The sequence below is a fragment of the Aptenodytes patagonicus genome, chromosome 4 (genome assembly GCF_965638725.1).
Source record: "Aptenodytes patagonicus chromosome 4, bAptPat1.pri.cur, whole genome shotgun sequence".
NCBI lineage: Eukaryota > Metazoa > Chordata > Aves > Sphenisciformes > Spheniscidae > Aptenodytes > Aptenodytes patagonicus.
The window spans coordinates 45,825,740-45,851,941 of NC_134952.1; the positions used below are offsets into that span (position 1 = coordinate 45,825,740).

At 42.0% G+C, this 26,202-nt stretch overlaps 1 protein-coding gene across 2 annotated transcripts in view; it reads left to right on the forward strand.

The window, feature by feature from the left end:
* The first annotated feature begins 559 nt into the window (after positions 1–559).
* MARCHF1 (membrane associated ring-CH-type finger 1) overlaps positions 560–26,202 on the forward strand; it is a 255,753-nt gene continuing 230,110 nt past the window's right edge. For both annotated transcript variants that reach the window (XM_076336580.1, XM_076336581.1), the window contains exon 1: positions 560–641. The gene's annotated coding sequence lies outside the window, so the exon portion shown is untranslated. The remainder of the gene's footprint in view (positions 642–26,202) is intronic.

Consider the following 26,202-nt stretch of genomic DNA (forward strand, 5'->3'; position numbering starts at 1 on the left):
CCCCCCCCCCCTTCTTCTCCGTGTTGACCTGACGGCTGAGAGATGCCATTTCTGCACAGCTCTCTGAGGGGAAGGGGAGAATCCGGGCGACCACTCCGTTGTTTAATGCAAAGAGAAATAAACCTGCAAATAAGCCCTCTGCCCTCCTCGCCCAGGGATTCCACGCAGGATTTCTACACTTCCAACGAACTGATTTTAAATTATACTTCACGGGAAAAGCAGAAACCGCGTGAGGGGAGGGAAGCGGGCGAATCCTCCAGCGCGAAACGCCCTGACCACAAGGCTGTGTTTCCACGTTGGTGTTTCCATGCGAACGGCCGCCGCGGGCAGCCACCCCTCCCGACACAGAGGGGCCGGGAGAAGCGGCGGGGCGCAGAGGCGGCCCCGGCCCCGGCCCCGGCCCCGGCCCCGGCCCCGGCCCCGGCCGCGCGGGCTCGGCAGGGCGGGCGGGGCGGCTCCGCGGGATGACATCATGGGGGCGGGGCGGCGGGCGGGGGCGTGGGGAGCCGGGGCGGGGCGGCAGCGCCGCGCCGGGCTGGCGGCTGCTCGGGCGGCGGGATGGGGCGGAGGGCGCAGCCCGGCAGGGAGCCTGCCCCGCCGCCCCGCCAGCCGGCTCCCTGAGGCACCTCGGCCCGCCGCTGGTGAGTGGGCGGGGGGCGGCGCGGCCCGGCCCGGCCCGGGGGGGCGGTGGCGGGGCACCTGCCGGGTCCCGGCTGCTGCCCTTTTTTGGGGGGAATTTAGGTTTCTTTTTGGGGGGGGGGTTGGGTTTTTTTTTCGGGTTGGTTTGTTTGTTTTGGGTTTGGATTTTTTTTGGTTGTTGTTGATATCGATTTTTTTTTTTTTTCTTTGAGACGCGCATCAGGGCGCCCGGGCGGGTTCCCGCTGCTGTTCCCTGCCTCTGGGCCGGTGGCGGGTGCAGGCAGAGAGAGAGGGTTTCCGTCAGCCCATCTTCTAGTTCCATCGTTCAGCCGGGCCGGCACTTTGACAGCCGCCGGTGCGGAGCAGCGGCCCCGGCTGCCCCGGTCCCTCCGCCTGCCGCCTGTGCGCTGCTGGGAGAAATAATCAAAGGGACTTTCTCTTGCTCTTCCACCCCCTTGCCCCAAGTCGGAGACGGACCCCGGGAGGGAGCCGCCGCCGAGCGCCCGCCCCGGCCCGCAGCCGAGCCCGGGAGCCGCCGGGGAGCGGGGGCTGCCGCGGGCACCGCCGCTCGGGCAGCGCGCTCCCCTCCAAAGCCTCTCCCCAGCGCACCTCCGACCCTGTTAGGGGCAATTTCACATCCTCCTCAGCTTAACACAGCGATAGATGCTGCTTTAATGTTGAGGGTTTTCTGCGTAAGCGTGGCACGTAGCGACTCGGTAACAAGAGGAAACCCGGGTTAGAAAAACCTGGCTGGGGAATGTGGGCGAACTTACTTGTCCGTTGTTTGTAATCCATTTTTCAGAGATTTTTTTTTTTTTCCAGTCGGTGCTCTGTGTGTGGGAAGGGGGATAGAAGTACCAGCCCTTGTAAAATGAGGCAGTAAAAGCTGTGGAAATGTGAAGGAAGATGTTCAGGCTTCTACCGCTGTCAACATGTCTTTGCTGTGGCTGTCTGTCCAAGGTTCCTCTTAATGTGGCACTTCTCACTTTTCCTCTATCCCATGTATTTTGCCCAGATTTCTGGGGAGCACAAGAGTAAAATGCCTTCTCTCACTTCTTCCCCATCTTCCTCTTGCACTTATAAGTTGTGGTCGGGAACGAATTGAAAGGAGGGAAACACAACCTTATACTTTAGTGCAGCTTAAATTGTCTTCATTGCCTAACGGAAAAGTAATGAACTGCCTTGTATTTCTGTATTCAAAATGCTGCGAAGTTCAATTATCTCACTGTGTATGGAGATCTGCAAATCTGATAGTTATTATAGTGTGTTTTCTTAAATCCCTATGACAATGGCATGGATTGAAGTAAATATACAACTGATGTACTGCCTGAGAGAATGAGTTTATCTTGCAGAACATTTCCTTTTTAATACTGAACGGCTAATATGGACGCTGCTGCAGTACTTCATTAAAAAGTTGGGAACTAATTAGCTGTTTCTTACAGCTAGAGTTCCAGATTTTAATTAGAGTTCCTGTCTTCAAGTTTGAACTGATTAAAGCAATGCCAAAGCCACTCTGGTTATTTTCAATGTTTGTTTAAAAAAGAAAAGAAAAAAGTAATTTTAAGCTCTTTGAACTTCATGTTGAAAAACAAACCCTTCTGTTTGGGGTTCTGTCCCTGACTCTGCTGGGTGTGGGGGATGAGAAGACGCATGTTGCGTGCATCTTGTATTAGAGTGAGGAAGGAAAGTAATTAATGGTGATGAAACTTACAGGGTTGCTGTTCACAGAGCATTGGTTTCAACTGGAAAACCGTAATCTGAAAAGGAAAACTGGAATGTTTTAGCTAATAAAGGTAGCAGTGGATAACCTGTGAGCGTTCAGGTGCATTTCCCAATGTTCCAACCACATATAAGGGTGTCTTTGGAGATACAATGATGATGATTCCTAATAATACTAGAAACTCTGTTAGTGTCTAATATTCATGACGAAAAAGCTCATCCAAACTTACATAAAGCTGTCATGATGATTAAATATTGTCCTCCATTACCTCCTCTATTAATCTCATGTGCATACTTCTGTCTTCATTCTGCTGAAGAACGGTTACTTGCTTTAGACTTTGAAAAGAAAATTCAGTGTATGGCTCACTCATGAGTACCCTGCTATATTTTTAACAACTTTCTTAACCTTTTTAGGTGTTTGAGAGATTTGCAAATTGATAATTCCCGAGGGAGTTGTTATGCTGATTAGACTTGCATAGTGGGTTTATTCTGAATATTCCACAGCACTCTTGACACTCTTCATGGGAGGAGTTTAATGTTTTTCTCACACTGCTAAGCACTTGTGACAAGACTTAGCAATGGGTGCTTTAAAATACAAAAAATGAGGTTTTCTAGAAAATGCCTGCTGAATGAATGACACCCTTTTAAGGTGCTTGGATGGGTCAAGATAGCAGCGCTTGAAACTCTCCCATGTGGGACTGACAGCTGAGCTTAACTCTGAGAACTTGCCTTGTTTCAGTGTTCGACACAGTCAGAGCTGTGGCAATCCTCATGTCATGACAGAAAGTTGTCTTGTCTGTTCAAACATTTAAAGGATTTTGTTTATTATTATTATTTAATAGTGACTGAATTCTGTGCAAAAGAAACTTCTTTGCAAAACCTTGGGTGGTAATTTGACATCTCTAGATATTTACATTCAAGGTGCTCAAATGCTCTGGTGTCAGGTATGCTGCCAATGAAACCTGTATAATTAAATGTCTAAATAAATGTGACTAATTTTTTCCCTATGTCATGGTTTAACCTCAGTCGGCAGCTAAGTACCACACAGCTGCTTGCTCACTCCTTCCCGCCCCCCCCCCTCTCCTGGTGGGATGGGGGAGAGAATCAGAAGAGTAGAAGTGAGAAAAACTCACGGGTTGAGATAAAAACAGTTTAATAACTGAAATAAAATAATAATAATAATATAATAATAGTAAGTAATAATAATAATAATAATACACAAAGCAAGTGATGCACAGTGCAATTGCTCACCACCCGCCGACCGATGCCCAGCCAGTCCCCAAGCAGCGGCCCCCCCGGCCAGCTTTCCCCAGTTTATGTACTGAGCATGACGTCACATGGTATGGAATGTCCCTTGGGCCAGTTTGGCTGTGCCCCCTCCCAGCTTCTTGTGCACCTCCAGCCTTCTCAGTCGGTAGAGCATGGAAAACTAAAAAGTCCTTGGCTAGTGTAAGCATTACCCAGCAACAACTAACACATTGGTGTGTTATCAACATTGTTCTCACCCTAAATCCCAAACACAGCACTGTACCAGCTAGTAGGAAGGAAATTAACTCTATCCCTGCCGAAACCAGGACAGTATCCACCCCTTATTCTATACCATCTACGTCATGCTCAAGTCCCATATATTTTCCAGTACATTTCCATTAATCACCACCCCTTTTCCTGGGTTTCTTTTAATATATATACACACACAGAGATATCATTCCCTTAGTCTATGGGCTGTCCCTGTAAAATGTTTGTTGAGTCCATTTAGTCCATGACTTCGGGCTCCATCTGTCGTAATAATCTTCCGGGGCAGGAAAGATGGAGATGGTATGTGGTGTTGGATTGTTTCATGTTGAAGTCAGTTCTGCTTCCATCATCACTGTGCTTTGCTTGGTTTCATCGAAGTTATTCTTCATTAATCTGGGTGATTCTTATTGTAATATCATTAGTATGGCATATAATATTATGCAGCACTTAATATCACATAATTCAAATCATTGGCTTGCTACCCAAAATCAAATCCCCTTGAGGTACACATCGGACTTCCCCATCCTTCCGCATTATCCACCAAGTACACCCAGGTCCTTGAGCAAAAGCAATCCCACGGATGGGTTTGCCTTTGCCCGAGGCAGGAATAACCCAAACTGTTTTCCCCAGCATATTTTTTATGTGCACTACAGGGACTTTATTCCCATCTACAGACGTAAAAGTTTTGACTGGGCAGGGCCAGCTCGACTGGCAGATCCCCTCGTGTTGACTAACCGGGTGGCCTTTGCTAAATGTGTGTCCCAATGTTTGAACGTCCCGCCACCCATTGCTCTCAGTGTAGTCTTTAACAGTCCATTGTATCGTTCAATTTTCCCAGAGGCTGGTGCATGATAGGGGATGTGATACACCCACTCAATGCCGTGCTCTTTGGCCCAAGTGTCTGAGGTTGTTTCGGAAATGAGTCCCATTGTCTGACTCAATTCTTTCTGGGGTGCCATGTCGCCATAGGACTTGCTTTTCAAGGCCCAGGATAGCGTTCCGGGCAGTGGCATGGGGCACGGGATATGTTTCCAGCCATCCGGTGGTTGCCTCCACCATTGTAAGCACGTGGCGCTTGCCTTGGCGGGTTTGTAGGAGTGTGATATAATCGATCTGCCAGGCCTCCCCATATTTGTATTTCAGCCATCGTCCTCCATACCAGAGGGGCTTTAACCGCTTGGCTTGCTTGATTGCAGCACATGTTTCACATTCATGGATAACCTGCGCAACAGTGTCCATGGTCAAGCCCACCCCTTGTTCACGAGCCCATCTGTATGTTGCATCTCTTCCTTGGTGACCTGAGGTGTCATGGGCCCACCGAACTAGAAATAATTCACCCTTATGTTGCCAGTCCAGATCCACCTGAGCCACTTCAATCTTAGCAGCCTGATCCACCTGCTGGTTGTTTTGATGTTCTTCAGTGGCCCGACTCTTGGGTATGTAAGCATCTACATGATGGACTTTTACAAGCAGGTTCTCCACCCGGGCAGCAATATCTTGCCACAATGCGGCAGCCCAGATGGGTTTGCCTCTGCGCTGCCAGTTGCTCTGCTTCCATTGCTGCAACCACCCCCACAGGGCATTTGCCACCATCCATGAGTCAGTACAGAGATAGAGCACTGGCCACTTTTCTCGGTCAGCAATGTCTAAAGCCAGCTGGATGGCCTTTACTTCTGCAAATTGGCTCGATTCACCTTCTCCTTCAGCAGTTTCTACAACTTGTCGCATAGGACTCCATACAGCAGCTTTCCACCTCCGATGCTTTCCCACAAGACAACAGGACCCATCAGTGAACAGGGCATATTGCTTCTCATTTTCTGGTAGTTTATTATACATTGGGGCCTCCTCAGCACGCGTTACCTCCTCCTCTGGCGATATTCCAAAATCTTGGCCTTCTGGCCAATCCATGATCACTTCCAGGATTCCTGGGTGACTGGGGTTTCCTATTCGAGCCCGTTGTGTGATCAGTGTGACCCACTTACTCCATGTAGCATCAGTTGCATGATGTGTACAGGGGACCCTCCCTCTGAACATCCAGCCCAGCACCGGCAGTCGGGGTGCCAGGAGGAGCTGTGCTTCAGTACCGATCACTTCCAAAGCAGCTCGAACCTCTGCATATGCTGCCAGTATCTCTTTTCCAGTTGGAGTATAGCGGGCCTCAGATCCTCTGTATCCCCGACTCCAAAACCCTACAGGTCGACCTTGAGTCTTCCCTGGTGCTTTCTGCCAGAGGCTCCAGGTAGGGCCATTCTCCCCGGCTGCGGTGTAGAGCACATTTTTTACATCTTGTCCTGCCTGGACTGGTCCAAGGGCTACTGCATGAACTATCTCCTCTTTAATTTAGATACCAAATTAAGCCCAAGGTCAATGTTTTAAAAACAAACCTCCCAAGCAGAACATCACTAATCACTGCAGACCACAGCAAACTACAAAAAACAACACCAATCTCTAACATGTACAGCAAAAAACCGAGCACGATACAGGTTAGACAAATCAATATCGAGAACAGAGGAACCAAAATTATGACCCACAACTGTTAACAGATATAAATTCCTTAATATGCTCCGGTTAATCTGTTATTATCTCAAACCCTTTGTGGCCCATGTTGGGCGCCAAAAAGGACTGTTGTGGTTTAACCTCAGTTGGCAACTGAGTACCACACAGCCGCTCGCTCACTCCTCCCCACCGCACCCCCCCACCCCCCCCGGTGCGATGGGGGAGAGAATTGGAAGAGTAGAAGTGAGAAAAACTCACGGGTTGAGATAAAAACAGTTTAATAATTGAAAAAAAAAATAATAACAATAATAATGTAATAATAAATAATAATAATACACAAAGCAAGTGATGCACAGTGCAATTGCTCACCACCCGCCGACCGATGCCCAGCCAGTCCCCGAGCAGCGGCCCCCCCGGCCAGCTTTCCCCAGTTTATGTACTGAGCATGACGTCACATGGTATGGAATGTCCCTTGGGCCAGTTTGGCTGTGCCCCCTCCCAGCTTCTTGTGCACCTGCAGCTTTCTCAGTCGGTAGAGCATGGGAAGCTGAAAAGTCCTTGACTAGTGTAAGCATTACCTAGCAACAACTAAAACATCAGTGCGTTATCAACTTTTTCTTGTCCTAAATCCAAAACACAGCACTGTACCAGCTAGTAGGAAGGAAATTAACTCTATCCCTGCCGAAACCAGGACACCCTACTATGATTATTCCATATGTTTGTTAACTACAGCTCACATCAGCTAATATGATGTTAGTATGGATAATGAGATAAACTGTCATCTTGGTTTTTATGTTTGATGTAGAATTTCTATACGTGACTGCTGCCATTAACTGCTTTTAATATCCTCAGAATAACTGTCTGGCTTTAGACAATGGGCTTTTCTCTTGTGGAAGAAGCAAGTACATGTACTAGGAACACCTGTGTCCAAAAATTAAAGCATTTATTAGATTTTTAGAAGATTTTATTAGCTAGACAGTCCTGAGAAACCTTACATGTGATCTAGGAACAAAATTCCCCGAATGTGCACTACTACACTTCCAGTGTGAAGAGCGTGGGAATTGGAAGTTTCTCTGTAGCCTCTGGAGTCTTACTGGAATGGTCCCACTAGGAGTTGATACATCTGCTGGTAGTCTTTCCTCAAGCTGTGTGTACCTCCCTGTAGTCTTGGTCCTTTTCTCCTTTTTCAGTTATTGCTGGCTTCTGCTGCCACAGCCGTGCTGCTGTGAGACGCCTGTTTTCTATTTTTGCTGCCTTTTTGTAATGCTGCCTGACCCCTTCTAGGTTTTCAACTTTAATTTTGTTTGGTTTCTGTATGTATATTATCCATTCCTTAACCCAGTAGATTCACTATCACGTAGCATACATGACAATGAAATTACATGCCTTGACTTGAAAAAAATTAGGATCTTTAAAGAGAAACATCTTGTTATGTGAAATTAAATCCAGAATAGCCTCATCATCTTAATAGCAGTACAAATTCAAATAATGACTTAATAGAGGAACTTAAACCTTTTATGTGATGAGAATAACCTTGTTAATTATCAGGGTTAATGAGGTGCATTCCTTTAAAGTGAACAGGGTGATCACAGGCCAAAAAAAGGACATTTCTTCCAGTGGATAGTATTTTTCCAAATCATTGGTAATTGAAAAGGGGATTTTCTTCCAGGTGGGTGTGTGGTATTACAGCCGTTTACATCAGATTCTTCAGGAAAGAGGAATAAACACCTATTAAAAAGTAGACTATATGATACAGTCAAAGCAATATGAAATGGTAAAATAACTTTACCTTGTTTTGTGTAGCTATCTTGATGATTCAGTGCCTTTTCTCCCAAATTCATTGGCAGCCAGGCATACACTGAAACTTAAATCTCATTAATTAGAGTTCCACGATTTGGAAATAGTAGGGAGTTTGATAGTATTGCATTATTCCGTGTTGTTTCACAGCTCTCTAGGGTATTTCAGTGCTACTTGTAACTTCATATAGTTCCTTCTATGGAATGGTTCTTGGGATGCAAAGGCATTAAAGGTGTTTTGGGCAATTGTACTGCCACAGTGCTATCCTGTTGGTTGTAGGACAGGTGTACAGGATAGGTCTTGTACTGTATTGTGAGAGGTTTTGGCAGTGCTGAGCTGCAGAGGGGTGTAAAGTTAACTTCAGACTAGGTGACTATGGAAAAACAAAGTTTCTGATTTTACAGTGAAGATGATACTATATTTATAGCTCTTCTATAATCTTACGAAATGAATGTTTTTGCACAAGGAGGCATTCAAGGCATTGAATGCATTTCTGGTAGCTTGTGTGCAGGAAGAGTTATAATGTTCCTGCCTGAATTTTGTCCCATTAACTTTCTTTGCCTGTTGCCAGATTTCTTCACAAGAACGTCTTCCAGAATTGACCCATCTATGTCTGTCTGTCCCTATGACATGTGAACATGCCGGCCCTGGGACGGTGGTGGGAAGTACAGCACAACATGAAACCTTAGCTCATTAGCTGCTACCCTGTACTGACTTGGCTGAACTTTTAGTGCTCTGGAGTGAGGTAGCTGGCTGTATTGTATGCTCTGTGTGTCTGTCTGCACAGGCAGTGCTGAGCACGCGGTTAGAGGCAGTGGTTCTTTCTGAATCTGCAAAAATGTTCTGTGAATGTGCACCTACCCATCCTGGATAAGAAACAATAAAGCAAAGAAAGATCAAAGAAAATGGAGCTAGATGCAGCTGTTCTTGGAAATTTTAAGATAAAGAAGAAAGGGCAGTTTTGTGCTATGTAAACTTTTCTTGATAATATAATGCATGGTGTGGAAGGGAAACTGGTGTTACTGTAGGTTAGCTGTACCAATCAATGGTAGCTTGAAAATTCTCTAACTTGTAGACGTTTTGGTTTATAAGACTTAAATCCATTATTCCTTTAAAAGGCAAGTAATAGCTTGGTATTTTTATAAAATGTGAAACAATTGTTAAAACTTCATATTAGGCAGAAGTGAGTGCACTTTTGCAAAGCCAAACTCTATGATATTAAGTTGACTTTGTTTCATTTATAGCAATGTGATTGTGCTCTGTAGAGAAAAAATGGTAGTCCAAACCCTAAGACTGCAGTAGAACAAAATATATAACTTAAGTCTGGCAGATCAAGGAGGGCAGGATGTACTGGGAATGTTTTTACGATTGCCCACCAGCAACTGAAATCCAAGTTTGGACTATTTGTACCTTCAAATGAACTTTTAGACTAAATTTGATGTCAAACATGATGTCTGCAAAAGGGTATGTAAGATTGGACTGTATTAAAATACTGGGCAATGTGGGACATGGTGGAAAATGTGGGGTACAAAGTACTTCAGAATACTGAACAGCTTAAGTATTTCTAATCTGTTCAGCGGCTCAGTTTGAGAATCTACAAAACAGAAGCTTGTTTCATTTGCAATTCAGAACAACACTCTTCCTTGTCTGTTTATCTCTGTTGCAAAATTAAGTTCTTTAAATAAGGTAGCGGTCACTGACTGATTTCCTGTAAGGCTTTCCATTATCCTCAGAGGAACAGTTTCTCTATCCTTTTTGATGTCTATAAAAGTATTACAATTAACTGTTCCCTTGTGTTATATTTTTACTTCATGTTGCATTACAGTGGTGTAGAGGGGACAAGCTGGGGAAGGGAAGTGGCGCCATGGTTCTGCAAGAACTTGTGGAAATGTCATCGTCGTGGCATTGTATGGTTAGGGCTCCTAAGTGAGGATATGTAGGGGACAGCTTCTGTGCATGTCATAATTGTTTTGATCATGTTGGGTCATTGAGCAAAAATGTATTTGAGGTCAATAGTGTACTAATCCCCATTTTCCAGTTTCTGTCCTTCACCTCTCTAAAGGAGAGGAGAAGAGATTCCAAATGAAAGCACAGTGAAGGAAAGCCAGGCCATGTTTGCAGTCATGGGAGCAGCTTCCTTGACCTCCATGGAGTGTAGTTTACGTTGTGATGGCTTGATGACTACAGATCTCATGGGAGATAGAGTTCTTCCTGCCCCCCCCCCCCCCCCTTCCCCCAAGGTATTCTTCTCTGCAGTCTTTTCCAGATGGAATTTTTGAAATACCAATGATGTTATGCAAGAAAGGGACTTCCTTAGCATGGAAGAAAGGTTCAAAGAGGAAAAATAATTATTAATGCATTGATTCAGATGTAAAATTGATGTAACATGAGCCGAGCTAGATAGATACCTAACCTAAGGGACAGAATTTTGGCATGAGATCAAGTAGTAATAAAATAAGGACTAGGATAAGATTTCTAGCCAGCACAGAAGTGAACTTTTGGAGCTGTCTTCTGACAGAACAAGGGTGCGCATGTGTTACGTGGTCAGGGTTTTAAGGGGAAGCCCAAGCCCAGTGTAAGACATTGTAGGACTTGATAAGTGTGATGAAAAGAGGCTGGGAGAGTAATGTGGACTGAAGCATTGATTCTGGTGTATCGCTGGGAATCATTGGCTGGAACCCATTTGTGTAGCAGAAGAACGTGAGGTGAACTCCAGCTCTCTGGTTATCAGGGTTGGCTGAGTGCAGAGGCAATTGCAGTGAGCTCTCTATTTCTCTGCTGTTCAAAGACCTTGATGCCATCAACTGGAGTAAGGAAAAACCCTTGTTCAGAAGTAGGCTGTGGAGTGAAAGTCCCACATGCTAGCACAAAATAGTGTGTAGCAGGACTAAATCTAATCATGCTTTCCTGATCTTGGGCCCTCATAGGAAAGGGATGATTATGGTTCCCAAGACCTTGTGCTTCAACGTTTCCAATATGTGAAACTGGCATCAGGCTGCGTGACCAGTCCTTGCCATGTAATCTATGAACGCAGGCACATTCCCATCCTGGCCTGTGGTGGACAATATGCTGCTTTACCTCTTTGCTCCTTCAGGCTCGGAGGGTCTGTGCTGCTTCTTTGGAGAGAAACCGAAAGTGTGGCTCTCTTGGGTGCCAACCCCCTTCAAAAGTTGTCTGCTGTCTCCTCTCAGTGGTGTGGTCTCTTCGGTTTAAAGCCCTTGTGCCAAGTGCAGCCAAACACAGGTCAGCTAATGTGTCCGAGTTGTTCTTCTGGGGAGTAGTAATAATTTCAATGCAGTGTAGAAAGTTCCTCTATGTAATAACAGTATCAAATTGTCCTTCTCTGTGCTAGCTCTACATGTGGGTAAACAGTCATTGGAGTCAGCTGATGGGTATGAGTTTTCATGAAGACAGATACCTTTCTATAAAGCGGATAAATATTTTCAGTCCTGTAGAGTTATGTTTAAAATGCATCTTCCTTGTTTTTATAGTACCTTTTTTAAAATTGAACAGTAAAATCAGTGTCTTGGGCTAGTGGAAGTCCGAACAAACAATATGAGGAATTGGATGGAAGATGGCAAGATCTGCAAAAAAGCCAAACTAATTCCATCTCCATGTGCCTCTCAAATGCTGGTCTTCACAGCTGGCTGGATGCAGTATTCTGTGGAGCTGGAATAAAGGGACTGGCTGTCCGTTTGAGGCAAAAATGCTTCAAAAAGATAAAAGCTCTTTGATAAACTCTTGCTAGAGTAAAGAACTTAATTCAACTTTGCAATTGTATATGGGTATACTGAAGTTGGTAAGGTGGGCGACTTAAGGTAGAGCAAAGCCTGAAATCAAATTCTATCAAGAGGAATATGTGAAAATGGTCTCTCTTCTGCAGCCGCACACAGTGGAGGAGGGGAAAAGAAATAGCTAAACCTCAAGTATTTTCTCGGTGGGTTTGTTACATGAGCAGTCTCCGCACTTTGTGGGAAACTGTTTTCTAAATTTTTTGAGTCTTTTGAACTGCATTCGTAGTAATAGTCTGCTGATTTTATTCTGTCCTCCTGTGAAAAAACTTTAATTCAAACCCTGTTCAGTCAGTAAGTGTTTGAAAATAGCCATGTTTTATTTAAGTAAGAAGAGCACCTCAATTGCATGTGTTTCTCTTTGAAAGAGAGTGAAAGGCAATGTTACAAAGAATGAATTTTGGCAAGTGGGAAGAAAGCTGAAGAGAAATGACAGAATGTGTAAGGGGCAGTTTTTATCCCTACTGGAAGGGTGGCTGAGGAATTTAAAGAGGAAATGATAAAAAGAATTTCATGGAGAGGAAGATGAAGGTAAGATTATAGAAAATGGAGAAAGGCCCAAGCAAACTAATGGAAAATGAACCCATAAAATCTGAGGTAGGGGTAGGGCAGAAGTGAAAAGGAGGGGAGGAAATATCTATCATAAGAGAAGATTGATATGAAGGGGGTGAAATGATCTGAGTGGAAAAATAGTGGAAAAGGGATAGAATTGAGATACGAATGAAAGATGATGATCACTGTATGTGGAATGGGAAAAGCAAATCTCGTTTTAAGCACGTGCTGTGTTTAAATTTTCAAAAGCCCTTTCTTCCCTTGTGCTAGGGGAAAATATCGGGCCAGATCCGGCAGCCCATGAGGGGTGAGGCTGCCACAGCTCTGTGCCCCGGGTCCAACCAGCAGCAAGGCTGAACATGTGTTCCCAGTACACACGCGCACGCATGCGTGCCCGCGCCCGCTCCAGGTGCTGCACCGTGGACACGCGTGTCCCCATGACCCACCCCAGGCTGGCACTTAAGGCCTCTTGCCCTGGTCTCTCCGGTGGCTGGCCGTCCCACCCCGGTTGCTGCATTCAGACCCCTGTGCACACATGCATAATGAATAGAGCCCCTCACCCAGAAAAGAGTCAGAAAGGATTTAATAAGTAGATAGGACAGATTGCACTGATCAGACACAGGGCATGAGCCAGGCAAGCGAACCATCCAGCAAACTATTTGCATGCAACTGGCCCTTTTTATCCACTTACTCCTCTGTTTTCTCACACTTGTTCCTCCCCAAATCATGTAAATCCATTGCTGTCCCTGCCTTTGGTTCCTCCTGTAAACATCCCATAGTAGGTCCTGTGCAATCCCCAAATGCTCTTCCCCTGCATCCCATAATGTGTCCCACACCCCTGGGCAGTGACCCCCCTCTGTCCAAGAGGTGCTCTGATGTTGACTCATCGTGATGGGTTTCACACCTGGACAGTGGTGCTGAGGCTCTCCTGGGGCAGCCCTGTGAGGGGTCTGGATGGGGCCTCCCTTCCTCCAAGTCCCTAATTTGTGTTCCTGCCTGCCATTCTGCGTCCCTGTGGTCCTCTGGGCTTGTAGAGATGGGCCTCTGATGGGCTGATTGCTCCTGTGATGGGCCTGGGAGGAGCTAGGCAGCATATTATTTGTGCTCCCCCACCTGCCACTGTCTCTCTGTGCTCCTTTGTTGGGGTGCAGATGAGCTTTTATCGCATAATCTAACAGTATACAACCATCTTCATTTTCTATGGGAATTTCAAAGTGTAAACTTGTGATGAAAATATTTTGTTAAACAATATGTAGGAATGAAAAAAATTTAATTGTTTTAGAGCACATGCTTGCTGCCTCCTTGTTTGGCTTTATGCTGTGGAATACAAAATGTATTGTATGACCTGTCAAGTCTAGTCAAGTTAGATTTTTAGTTTAAAACTTGAAAGTGATTATTCTTCAGTTAAAGGTCTAGTCAGCAGCAAGAAGCTACAGTACAGGTTACAACACTACTTAAACATCTGTGAGGAATCCAGGTAATGATAATAGTTACAAAACAAAAACTGAGGGAGTGCTTGTGATTGCCTGTGGCAATATTGTAGCTAATGGGATGGTATTCAGTTTTTTTCCAGAATTGCCACCAACATTTCGTCACGAGTCTTTAAGAACTTAGACTACTTCTAAAGGTTGTAACTTCTTTTTAAACCATGGTTAAACGTATGCATGTTCTGCAAAGCTGTCATTGTGATACACTTGAACTCATGAAAGAATGATCGTGTTCATCATCGCAACTAGATTTTTCAGTGCCTTAGGACTGGAGACAGCAGCTTGCACAGAGAAACTGTCAAGCTGAGTTACACCCTGCAAAGGGTATTGGAGTAAGTATCACAAAGTTCATCAGGTGTGTTTCCCAGAGTGGGAATGGGGAAGCATTAAAAGTCTAGGTTTGTCTAAAAACTTGATTGGATGCCACGTTTTACACCAAATGATTACAGTCAACTACAGGAAAAGGCACAGAAGTATGGAAACAGAAATCAAACAGATCTGCTGGAAAGCGGAGTGGCTGGCTAATTAGACATTAACAGGGCAGTCTACATTTTTTTAAGAAAGGGGGAAAAATTAATCTAGGGGACTGGAGGATTATGGTTTTGACGTCAGTGTTATTCAAGTTCTTAAACTGCTTTTGGAGGAAAGGATAGTTCTGTGCATAACGCTAAAAGGAAATTAGGAAAAGGTATTGGGAATTTACCAAAGAGACTGGTACTAAGGAAGTGTGACAGATCAAAGGCCCTTTTGCCTCAGCTGTGCTTATATAGCTGTTTTTATAGCTTAACTGTAAATAAGATCAATTTTGATTTTAAGAAACAAAACATACTGTCAACCTTTTTTGATATGTATCATGTCATTTGTTGGGAGCTTGACTTTGATACGATGAAATTTGAGAGGGTATATGAGTAGTCTATAAATGTGTGGGGATAATCACAAGGAAAGAATTACTTAGAATAAGACAATGCTGATACGAGAGCAAATGAGCATATTGGCTGTGTATAAATTTACCCTAGAAATTTAGAATAGGGTTTCTAATCAACAGAATAGTCTTCCAGTTGAAGGTAGTGTATATCAAACCATATCTTACTGCATGAAAGTAGAGTCTAAGAAAATGATGAAAAAGCTTTCATAAAGATGATGAGATGCCTGCCAGAGCCAGGAACTAAATTCAGGGAGCAAAGGAACTCTTTTTTGTAGTATTTTCCTAAAATAAAATTCACATAAAGTGAATGCATCAATATCATGAAAGTATATTTGACAGCCAATGCGGCTCTTTCTCTTCATGATGGTATGGATATAGGTTTTTCAAACAGAAGCAACCAGTTTCAACAACCACAACAAAGTGAAAACAATTTGGAGAGAACAAAATTTTCCATAGAAAGGCAATGCAAATTTCAACATGTGGAAATATAATATTGCTATAAAAAGCTAAAAGGGAGTTTTCTTGGGTAAAAGTTCTGAAATAGATAGTAGAAATGATAGTTGAAGAATGTGATGTGATAAATGATGAATACTCTTCTTTTACCCTAATCATCTATTCAAAGTTCAGTTTCCTTGATATATGACACTGGTCATTGTTGCTTACGCCTTTTGCTGGGCTTTAAACTCCCTGTGTGATTTCTGCCAGTCTTTCGAGCAGAAATTTTTGAAGATTTCGGCAAGGTTAGAGAGCTGAGCTGGGGGAAAAAGATAACTTTCAAATGCTTTTGGAAACTTACACGCACTGATGCTTCAGGACGGGGCCTTGAAACAAAATGGATTGATTCTTGTGCAAGGAATGCGTTTCTCCCCTTCCTCAGAGGATTTATTTGCTTGTGGAAAATAGTAGACCTTGAAAACACCTGTTCTCATGCTGGGAAGACTTAGACTTTATCGGCTAAAACCCCTCTAAAATTTCATGGCTGGGCCAAAACAGGATTTCTCTGAAATCACAAACGTTGAGTCATTTGGTCTGTGGGAGATGAGGGTGTGAGCAGCCCTACTGACACACACTGCCTGGTGCCCAGGAGCTCTGGAAGAGACAGATGCTTAGAAGGAAGGATCCTGTGAAAGTGAGCCTAGGAGGAGAAAACGACAAGGAAGAGAACAAACCCAGAGAGATGAGTGTTTGAAACCTGGGGAGTGAAACTGTAGGAAGGGGAAGTGATACTCAGAGTCTAGGCTAGAAAGGTGAGATGTACTAAAAAATAAAATAAGAATTGATCTGGCAGGATGTGATTCAGATGAGGATACCAAAGAGAGGAGGTGACAAGGAGCTAGTTAAGAACATCAGCTCAACACTGCCTGCGCTGTTTGAGAGGGTGAAGGAAGACAGGCAGGCAGGTGTGCCCAAACGAAGCCAGGAGTACAATCTGAGGCGCTAGTCTGATGGCAGTGTAAACAAATTGTCCCGTTGATTGGCGCTCTTGATCACACGGGTGGTAACACCTTGGCACTGTTACCTGCTTTGGCTATTACAGCAGACTCTAGTTGCTCTACAGGTTTCTTGGGTGTATGTGAGTATGTATTACAACTGTGTGTAATACTTTTTTCCATACTCTCTCCCCACTTTCCATAGAACTGTTGCACAAAATTCTGATGTGCTGGGGATAAATCAGGGCTGTATGACATTTTTATCTGTAGAGCTGTAGCCTCATTTTATTGTGCATGGTGAATGAGGCAGGGATTACTAGGGGAGGAGTGTTTTTTGTAGTCAGGCAGCTAAATGTTGCTCTGGAGGTAAGGCTTATATTCTTTTCTACCAACATAGGTCCTGTTTGATGCTGGTCAGAGTATTTGCAGATGTTTTTTCACTGTGTATTTCTCTCCTTTTCTGGATGCCCAAATCTGAAAGTCAGGATCTAATCTGCAGGAGGATTAGATGATTGTATCTGAAGTTGAAGGAATTTTAGTGCTTGTTTGCTGTAGAGACTGTGCCAGCTCTACCTGTTAGCGTCTGGGGATCTTTCTGAGCCAGGTATCATGTCTACATATTTAGTAACCTTCAATATTGTTCAGGAAATAAAATGACATTATAATGGATGCCTTTTGGTTTAGCAGATTGGTAAAGTAGAATTCTGCTCTCGCTTTTTATAATTTAGCCTCAGACCTAGCTTCCTATTTACATATTAATGTGGAGTAGTGTGAAGCTTACTCCAGTTCCCTTTCTGCTTTACTCTGTAGTGCTATGGTCTCTGTAGGACCTTTGCAGCTGTACGAGTTTCACTTTTATTCCCTTGAAATAGTTATTGTAGAGCTGGAAGGTTCTCCATACTGTAATACTGTATTGGCTATGCAGTTCCATGATGGTGCTTCAAGCATTATGTAGTCTGTAATTCCTTGTGCAATCATCACAGGTCTTGCTGCATTACTTAAAAATGCACAGGGAGAATGCAGATGCTTTACTGGAAATAGACAACAGAATAGCCTATCTTTTTTTTTTAAATATCTTATTTTTCCATTTCACCTTTTGTTGAATAAGAGTTGAAGCCTATTTTTGGATCTCTAAATTACAACTTTGTGCCTCACCATCTCTACAATAATTCTCCTGAAGCGTAGAAAACTTTTTTACTGCAGGGCCAATAAATTACACTCTTCTATGCTGACAAACTAGTAAGAATTGCAATAGGAAATTTTGCTCTTTGGGCTAATAATAGGAGAATTTCTTCATTTCACCGAAGAACAAATAATATAGCAGACATCTGAGAACATGATAACTAAAATTCTCTGAGGGAAAGGTTTCCTTTCTCAGTGTTATAAACAAAAAGAAAAAAATAGTAATAAAAATACTGTTTAAAGTATAATTAATATCCTGTATGTTATTTACATCTTAGGGTGATTTAAATCACTTGCAAAGAGGGGAAACGCCAGGAAGTAAAACAGTGATGGCTTGCAAAATTGACAGAGAAACTAGGCAACTTCTGGTAGTGTTTAATTGGCTGGGAGAGCAACAGTCAACCTGACTGGATCCCTCATCTTTATCAAAATACAAATGGAGCGACTGTTAACATCTAAAGAACTAAAAGCTGCTCATGGTTAAGGCCTTTTATCCTTATTGCTTTGGAACACAAAGAGTTTAATAACGTTTTGTGATGACGAAATCTGTTATAGAAATAAATTCATTTATGGTAAGGTGCTGTGGAAGAACATGTCCTATACTTTCTTAAACTATTTATAAAGTAGTTTTTTAAGAAAAGATTTGTAAAAAATAATTGAATAAGATTATAAGGAAGAGAACAAACAGATAATGTGTGCTTATTTGCCTAGGCTATAAGATGATGAGATGAAACAAGATGTATCTTCCCCAAACAGGCACATTTAACTTAAAATTCATAATCTTTTTTCCCTTTGATATTAAAAAAAAAAAGAATTGTGGTTATTCAATTCTCATTCATCTTTTTTTTTTTTTTCCTTGGTAGACTAATTTCTGTAGACTGTGTTGCATAAAATAGTGCTAAGCAATGCTTGTTATAAGCCAGGAAGCTTAATGAAATGTTTACACGAACACTTAACTAACAGACATAACTTTTAAGATTTAACAGACCACCTGCTCAGCAACTGAAATAGAGCAATGCTGTTTTCAAAACCAGTGTAGTTATTCATGGCCAAGGAAACATCCTGGGTAGAGCTCCCAGAAAACTGTTTTCTTATCCTGTTAATTCTTTTTAGCCTTTTTAAAAAATAATTTACTTGAAATCATAAGGCTTCCAAAGGAAAAAGAAGGTTGGGGGTGGGGAGGAGAAGGGAGAGGAGAAGAAAGAGAAAGTGGTGAAGAGAAGCATCTTAGAGTAGCATCCCAGAATGCTCTCCCTTAATATAGGAGATTCGAGGTTAAATCTTTGGCATCTCCACCTTATTCTAATCATTGGCTAGTTTAACACAATTTTTTTTTCTCCCCATATTCAGAGCTGTCTGTGCTCTGCCTTTGGTCCAGAAGCGACATAATGCTGTGTTACTGTGACTGTTACCCAACTTGCTGGCTCTCTTTCACAAGCCTGATTAGTAAAAACATAGCTAGTGCTGGTCCTGGAGCAGTTTGTTTGTATTCGTCTGTGTAGATGTCTTTTGTGTACTGGAGAGGCATGTGCTGAACTGAAGGAGGAAAAAGCAAGGAAAGGTGGCAGTCCCGTGTCGCCAGCCCACATAATTCCATCTGTGGAGATTGCCAAGATGAGGCTGTTAGTGGGACATGAAGATATTTAAACTCTGAATGTGGAGGCTGTTTGGGCTTCTTTGCCCTGGCTTTCCACGGTCAGGAGTTCAAATATTCTTTTTCTTGTTCAGATATTCTGGGGCGTTGCTGGGTACCAAGGACCTACACTTCATTTTCAGAAGATAGGTCATACTACAGTGATTTAAAATACCCATCGTCTTAATTAATCCTGGAACTCTTTAACCCATGCTAGTGTGCATTTATGGAGGAGTAAATGCTTCAATATTTGTTCTGTGTTTGGAATTAAAACAGAAAACTGCTTTCTCCAATTCTCCCTCTTCAGAATCTTAAGCAAAGTAACAGAAAGGGTAAAAGCCCTTTTTCCCAGGGTTAAATACTCGTCTACGTGCCGTAGGAAATAACTGAGAAGATTTGTAGAAGTGCCATTTGTTGACATCTGTCAGAGACTGTATGGGTGTACATATGTGTGTTTAGTTGAACCCTTTTCAGTGGGGAATGACATAATATGTGGCAAAGAGGGGTAGGCAGTAGGGGAAGCTTAAGTGGCACAGGGTCAATGTGTTTTGGTTTTTTTGTTCGTTTGTTTTTTAAACATGTCCCAACCCCTTTTCTTCAGAGGGCTTCTCAGGATGCTTTCTGTAACAGTCAGCCTTCATTTACAGCTGATGTGTTTTCAAGTTTTCCAGCCCTCTGTGGTGGCAAAATAGCCAATCCTCGTGGCAGATTCTGGTGAAGTTTTTGAGGTTTTGTTCCTTGTAGTAGATGGTCAATATTCTATAGAGAGACAATTTCAGGAACAGGTTCTTTCTTATCCACCTTGATGTGTTTACTCACTTTTTATCCACAAATAGAGAAAGAAATATGATTGATTTTTAGTTCTGGTATTCACTGAGTGTTTTATTTTTTTCTTCCATTGCCTGTAATATGTCTCTGAATTCCAGAGCGTATTAGCCCTGCTGCTTTGCAAATCTGTTAGAATATTCTGATTGCTTTGTTTTTTGTGGTATACCCTTCTCTGAAATGTTATATTTGTGATTGAGATCATAGTCATGGTTATAGACACTATTAAGTCTCATAACAAGTAGTATTGCTAAATACAATGGGCAGCAGTTCTTTACTTCTGGGCTGTAAGAGCTGCCACGCTTGTTCTTCTCGCACTCCATTTAAGAGTATATGAAGTAAACCTCAGCCATTGTTATGATCAGAAATACCACCGGCTTAACTGCTGAGATTTTTCTTCCAGCTGTAGAAATCTAGGAGGAGACAGGCATATCAAAATAATTTTGACTATATCTGTTCCAGCAAGGACTTTATCTGAATGAAATAGATACATCTTTCAAGCATAACATCAGACAGCAATTAAATGCAACATTTTGTCTTGCAGAGGTGTAGGTTTCTTGTCAGACACAGTTACTACACTTCTGTTCTTGCATTTAAAATTGTTTTCAAGTTTGTTCAGTCTGTGACAGTGGCATGGCCTATCCTCTGTGCCTGTGCCTGGAATGAGATGAGATCCATTGAGTTACAAGCTAATGCTGTTTCAACAGCTTTCATGCAACACATACCCATTTCTTTACAGGTTCACCTGCTCAGACACGCAATGAGGAGAAGGCTGTAGAGGAGCTTCAAAATCTGCATAGTCATGTGGGTTGGAAAGAGCCCAAAGAGTTAAATATCCAAATATACAACCTTGATAAAGTAACCGTTAAGCAGAAGATGTGGGATTACAAACAAACTTACAAATTCTTTTCCTAACTCCTACTAGCCACTTCTGTTGTGAACATGAAAAACTAAAATATATTTTTTTCCTGTAAAATGAAAGGAATTGTTCTTCTCAAGTGGACCTGAGAGGGTTGATCTTTTTCACAGGTAAGCAATGTAAAGTATCCTCCTGTTAGATCATTTTTTTTAGTGCTGAAGCAACAAAGAACATGCTTTCCACTTTTTCAATATGATGATGGTTACCCCTACTATAATATAGCTACTATGTTAGTACCACATATAGCAGTAACTATATGATAGTAGTTACCACTGGGGAAAGGCTATCTGTCATACTCTGCAGGATTGTACAAATCTCAGTCAGTGCTGTAAGTGGCTACTCTTTCTCTCCCTGGACAATCGTAGCATCCTTCCAGACAAACACACCAAGTCTTACTCAGCTTTGAGACTGGCATAAACAGGCACAAGCTCCACACAGCTTGCAGGACATGATTTGAATATCTTGAACTTCACGATGCTGAAAAAGTGAATATTTTGCCACATCTCTCATTACTACAGTGTGAAGCAAGATCTGGTTTTGACAATGTTCAAGTTGAACTAACTTGCTGCTTATTTTTGGCATAGTGTTCGAAATGTTAGAAATCAAACCGTTTTCTCTGGCTTTCAGTCAGCATTTTAAGTTTAGGCTTCGTGTTTTGTCCTGTAACAAATGTTATAAGGATTGCAGAACTGGCAGGTACTGCAAGTACTCCGAAATAACAAATAGAGGCCTTTTCAGCTAGCAAAACATTTGACAATTGTGAGCATTTCTGCCAGGAAGCATTGCTGGCATCCAGTTAAGGAATTTTCTGTAACAAGAATGCCCTGAATAGTTCTATATCTAGGTTGGAAATTGTTTGATTGACACCATACCTTGTAAAGAAAGCAATAACAAATGGTTAATTTAGAGCTTTTTCAGAAAGCCTAACTGGAGCTGCTGGTCTAGTTGCCTTTCTGGACATCAGTGTTTGTTTGCTTACTGGAGGATTTGAGAATCAATTTGATGTTCAGTGTGACTTACCTACTTCTGCCTTGATTCTCTATTTTATCTTCCTCAAGTTATTTTGTCTCAGAAGACATCTTCTTCCTTCAGTCTAAGTCCTCTTTCCTGATTTTGTTCATTTATGTACTGTATAGTAGTACATATTAATTCATTGTATTTGTTGAGAACTTGAGTTCTCAGCGAAGAGTATTAAATGTAAGGCTTGTTAGCTGTTTGAAGTATGTGTAGTTGATAAACCATTGTTGAACAGATGCCAGCAATCTTTGCTTTTGGGAAAAGGATTACCCATCCACGTTATCAGTGTCGGTGTTGTGGAAAGTCCTGAGCACATAGTACGCTCTCTGGTTCATGGCCCAAATCCAGACAGAGGAGAAAAATGCTGTAAAGGCAGGAAGTAAAAGTATTCTTTATGAAGAAGAATGTCAGCTGTTATCCATAAAGATACTGTGTATTGGTATTTAATTATCCCTTGGAAACATTCCTTTATGTTGCATTGTCATAGTGAAAGACATAAAGCCATAAAGACATATGCCATAAAGCCCTAAGGCTTATGGCATAATGGAGAACTATATTTGCAGAGTGACATCAAGAAAACAGAATTAAAATAAACCCAGGTGATGTCCAGCTCTCAGTCCTTGAGGTTGGCTCTAGATCAGTGTTTCAAGTCATGAATAGAGGAAACACCAACAGTACGAATACAGCTGAGCGTGCAGTGGCATGGAAGCTTATAGGCCGGAAGGGCCCAGGCCATGGAGAGTGGGGGCGAGTACGTGTAATTGTCTCTACAGCAGGCCTCGCTTCTGTCTTTACACATTTCAGTTGGCGAACATCATGTTTTTAGCAAGTTTGGCTGTAAAGTTCCATTCCTCTTTATGTGAAAATATGTTGGGTAGGCTCTGTTGTGCTACTTTTGTATTTTCAACAATTCTGAAATGTGTCTTCAGATAATATTTATTGTGACATAGTTAACACTTTTTAGTAAAAAGAAAAGTGCTTTATGGGATTTTTAAGTCCTTTTGCCAATTTCCATTGGATATTGCATTTTACAATTTATGCAAAATATGACAAGCTCCATTGTCAGTTGAATCAACCCACACTTGATTTTTGTAACTGATTTAAGTTCTTGGGGAAGGGGCCAGATAGTTAGAGCTAGAAACCAAGCTCTTTAATTACCGTAGAACATAGGGACACAACTACAAGTTCCTGCAAGGACCATCAGACACCTCAGTTCTTTAGGACTAGCTGCATGGGTTGAGAGATTATTTTTTTGATGGTCATCAGCTTTTGGCTTCTTTGCTAAGATTTCCAGGAATGACAGTTTGTGCCATTTGTGATGGCTGGACTTACCTTTGCTGAACCTTTTATAGAGATTTGTAATAGAAATACTAGGGTTGGTATGAATAATGCAGGAATGGAAAAGTATGTTTAAGCACCAGAAGCAGCAGCAGAAGGGTTAAAAGAAAGGCCTGTATTGATAATGAAGAACAACGCTCCAAGGACGCAGCTCCCAGGACACTATTCCCAGCGGTAAGATTGAGGAATGCGTTACTTATGTCAAGAGCAGAACGCCTGCCCTCTGATAAGACCATAGAGCAGATGACTTGTCAGTGGGAGCCTGTCAAGTGTACAATTTCTTTTGCTGCTTACCCAACAGAAAAACAGACTATAGACTGTATATGTTCAAAATGAAGAAAAACAGGGTAGGAAACAACCTGGCCTAAGATTTATGGAGGCGGAGGTATAAGTAGGATTCTGGTGTGGAGGACCACCCCACGATGGCTGCTGGCTCCTAAAGGCTATGAAGATCCGTCCGAAAACTAGTTTGTTGTTGCCTGTCGAGAAGAAACCCAGAAACACGGTGAGGACTTGACAGCTGGTGCCTCTTGTCCTCTTTGTCACATACAGGTGATCCTGGCCAAACCACTTGGGCATGTGTGTCACTTGTGTGTATGTAAGCGTGAGATTGTGAGTGAACGAAATCTTCGGAAAGATGAGTATGAGTGGGATGTTTGCAAATGAATATCTTCCCCTTTCATAAGAATTGATGTAGAATTTTGCTACAGTAACTTTCCCTACACTATCTAATGCTTACTTGTTTCACACTGAAATTAAACCACTGTCCAGCCACAGATGGGAGCAGCCTTCAGTTTCCCTACCGACATGAGAACTGTTGATAGGGCTAGGAGGTGTCAGAGGAAGAAATGGGCTAAAACAGGTTATCGTTTTGAAAAGTCTTGTGTGACACCAGACTACTAAAATTTAAACAATAAATGAAGAACAGGTCAAAGGGGAAGGAAAAAGACTGGACAGTGAGTTACTGAGCATCTTGTATTAATTAGGCAATATATTTTTAATATAGACATTTATTTTTTTTAATTGTAATATGTCAACATTATAAGTAATATAATTAATAAAATTATTTTTAAAATGGCCAATGATATCAATATATCAATGTAGTATAATTGTAGTATTTTATTATATTTTATTATTAATTATTTTTAATACAGGCATTTTTAAATGGGTACACAGAATCCCCAAAGGTACCAGCATCCTTCGACGTGTTAAGAAACCTTGGGAGTGCAGGAGGCTGTTTGACCTTTGTCCTCCTTGGCCATTTCAGCACCAAAATGTGGCATTATCACAGTCAGGTTCCCTCTTTTCTCAAAAGGTGTGTTATCACTGACGTTAACTTCAGACTAGATAATAAGCAGGAAATATAGAGAACAAATAGGGGACAGTAAGAAGAAGCTATTTTTAGAGTTCAGACAGTTATGTCAGGAACAAGCCTGGTGAGCAAGAGGCATTTTGCAAGCCAGAAGAGTAGCCGTATGGCACATGCTGTATTTTTGTGAACTGTCTTTTCAGACTGAAAAATACAAGCATCGAGATAAACATTTGTACTTGGGTATTTGAACATGCGTTATGTTCGGTATATGTTCAAACGTGTGCAACAACCAAGTGGGAAAGACTGTGTAAGAGACAAATAGATTTACTGTGTAGCAGTTTTTGTTTAGGTTATTTACAGTATGTAAACCAGTTTGCCATTTATGTGTTGTTTGTCTTGTATGCTTGTTTAGTAGACTATAACATGGTACTTTTTATGCTTGGAACCTGTTTTTTTCCAGGGCCTTGTATGTAGCCCTTAACTCCCGAGCGAAGGGGGGAAATTCTTGGGCTGCACTTCTTTAAAGTATCTGATTGCTTCCATGTGTCCCTACAGCATGGCTGGAAAGGAACCTGGTTACATGGTTAAACTGATGAACGCTTTTAAAACAAACCCCAAACCTTTTCTTACCATCTTTTTCTCTAATTTTTGTTGGAAGACTTTAAAGTAATTCTGAGCTTTTATTTTGTTTTGGCTTTTTTGGGGGGAAGAAAAAAAATCCTAATTTGTTAAACTTCTTGGATAATGATACTGGGTTGCAGACATACTTAATTTCTTATATGATGTCTTTTCCTAAATGTTTATGTAGCAAACCTGTGGTTTGTTCTGTGTTATGGGCTCTTTCTGAAGTTACACATCTGGAAGACATTGAGGTAATTTAACTGTGTTAATACTTTATTTGGACTTTTTTTTGTATAGAGATGCTTTGGATTTCTTAATTGCTGAGGGGAAGTGCAGCTGAATCAGCGTGCTGGGAGTAACAAGAAAATAATGCCTTATTTCATGCTCGCAGGAGTGGAGCCTCAGGTGAAACGGTTGTCTTTAACTTGCCTGTTAAGAGAAATGGTGTGTTAGAAACATTGACCTGTGACTTAAACCTAGAACTAAAATCTGTCTAATGAAAAAGGTGCCAGAAATGAAAGGTCATACAAAATGCAATGAATTTTTTAACTCCTCAGGAAGGATTTCTCAAAGTACTGTAATTCCCTGTTGATTTGCCTAACTAGAGCGACATTTCTGTCATCGTTCACTGAAAACAGTTTTACTTTTATCCATAGTCTCCATGCAAATATAAAACTTCTAAGCAGAATAGGCTTATGGAAACAGTGCAGCCTAAACAAACAGTTTGTTTGATTCCTTATGAAATATGTCAAATTGGGTCAAAAATGTTATCATCCTGAATCAATTCAGTAACAGCTGACCTTGGACATATTATTTTCCTTCCTGTTTCTTAGCAACAGGAAACTTTTCTGCAGGATGACTATTTAATATCCTAATCTGTTTTAGAAGCTTTTATACCTAAAGAGGAACAGATGGTCTAAGGAAATTTTGTTTGTAGCAGTAGAGATAGGGATTACCTGTAGATTATTTTTCCTCATTTTATACCCTATTGTCCTGCACTTACA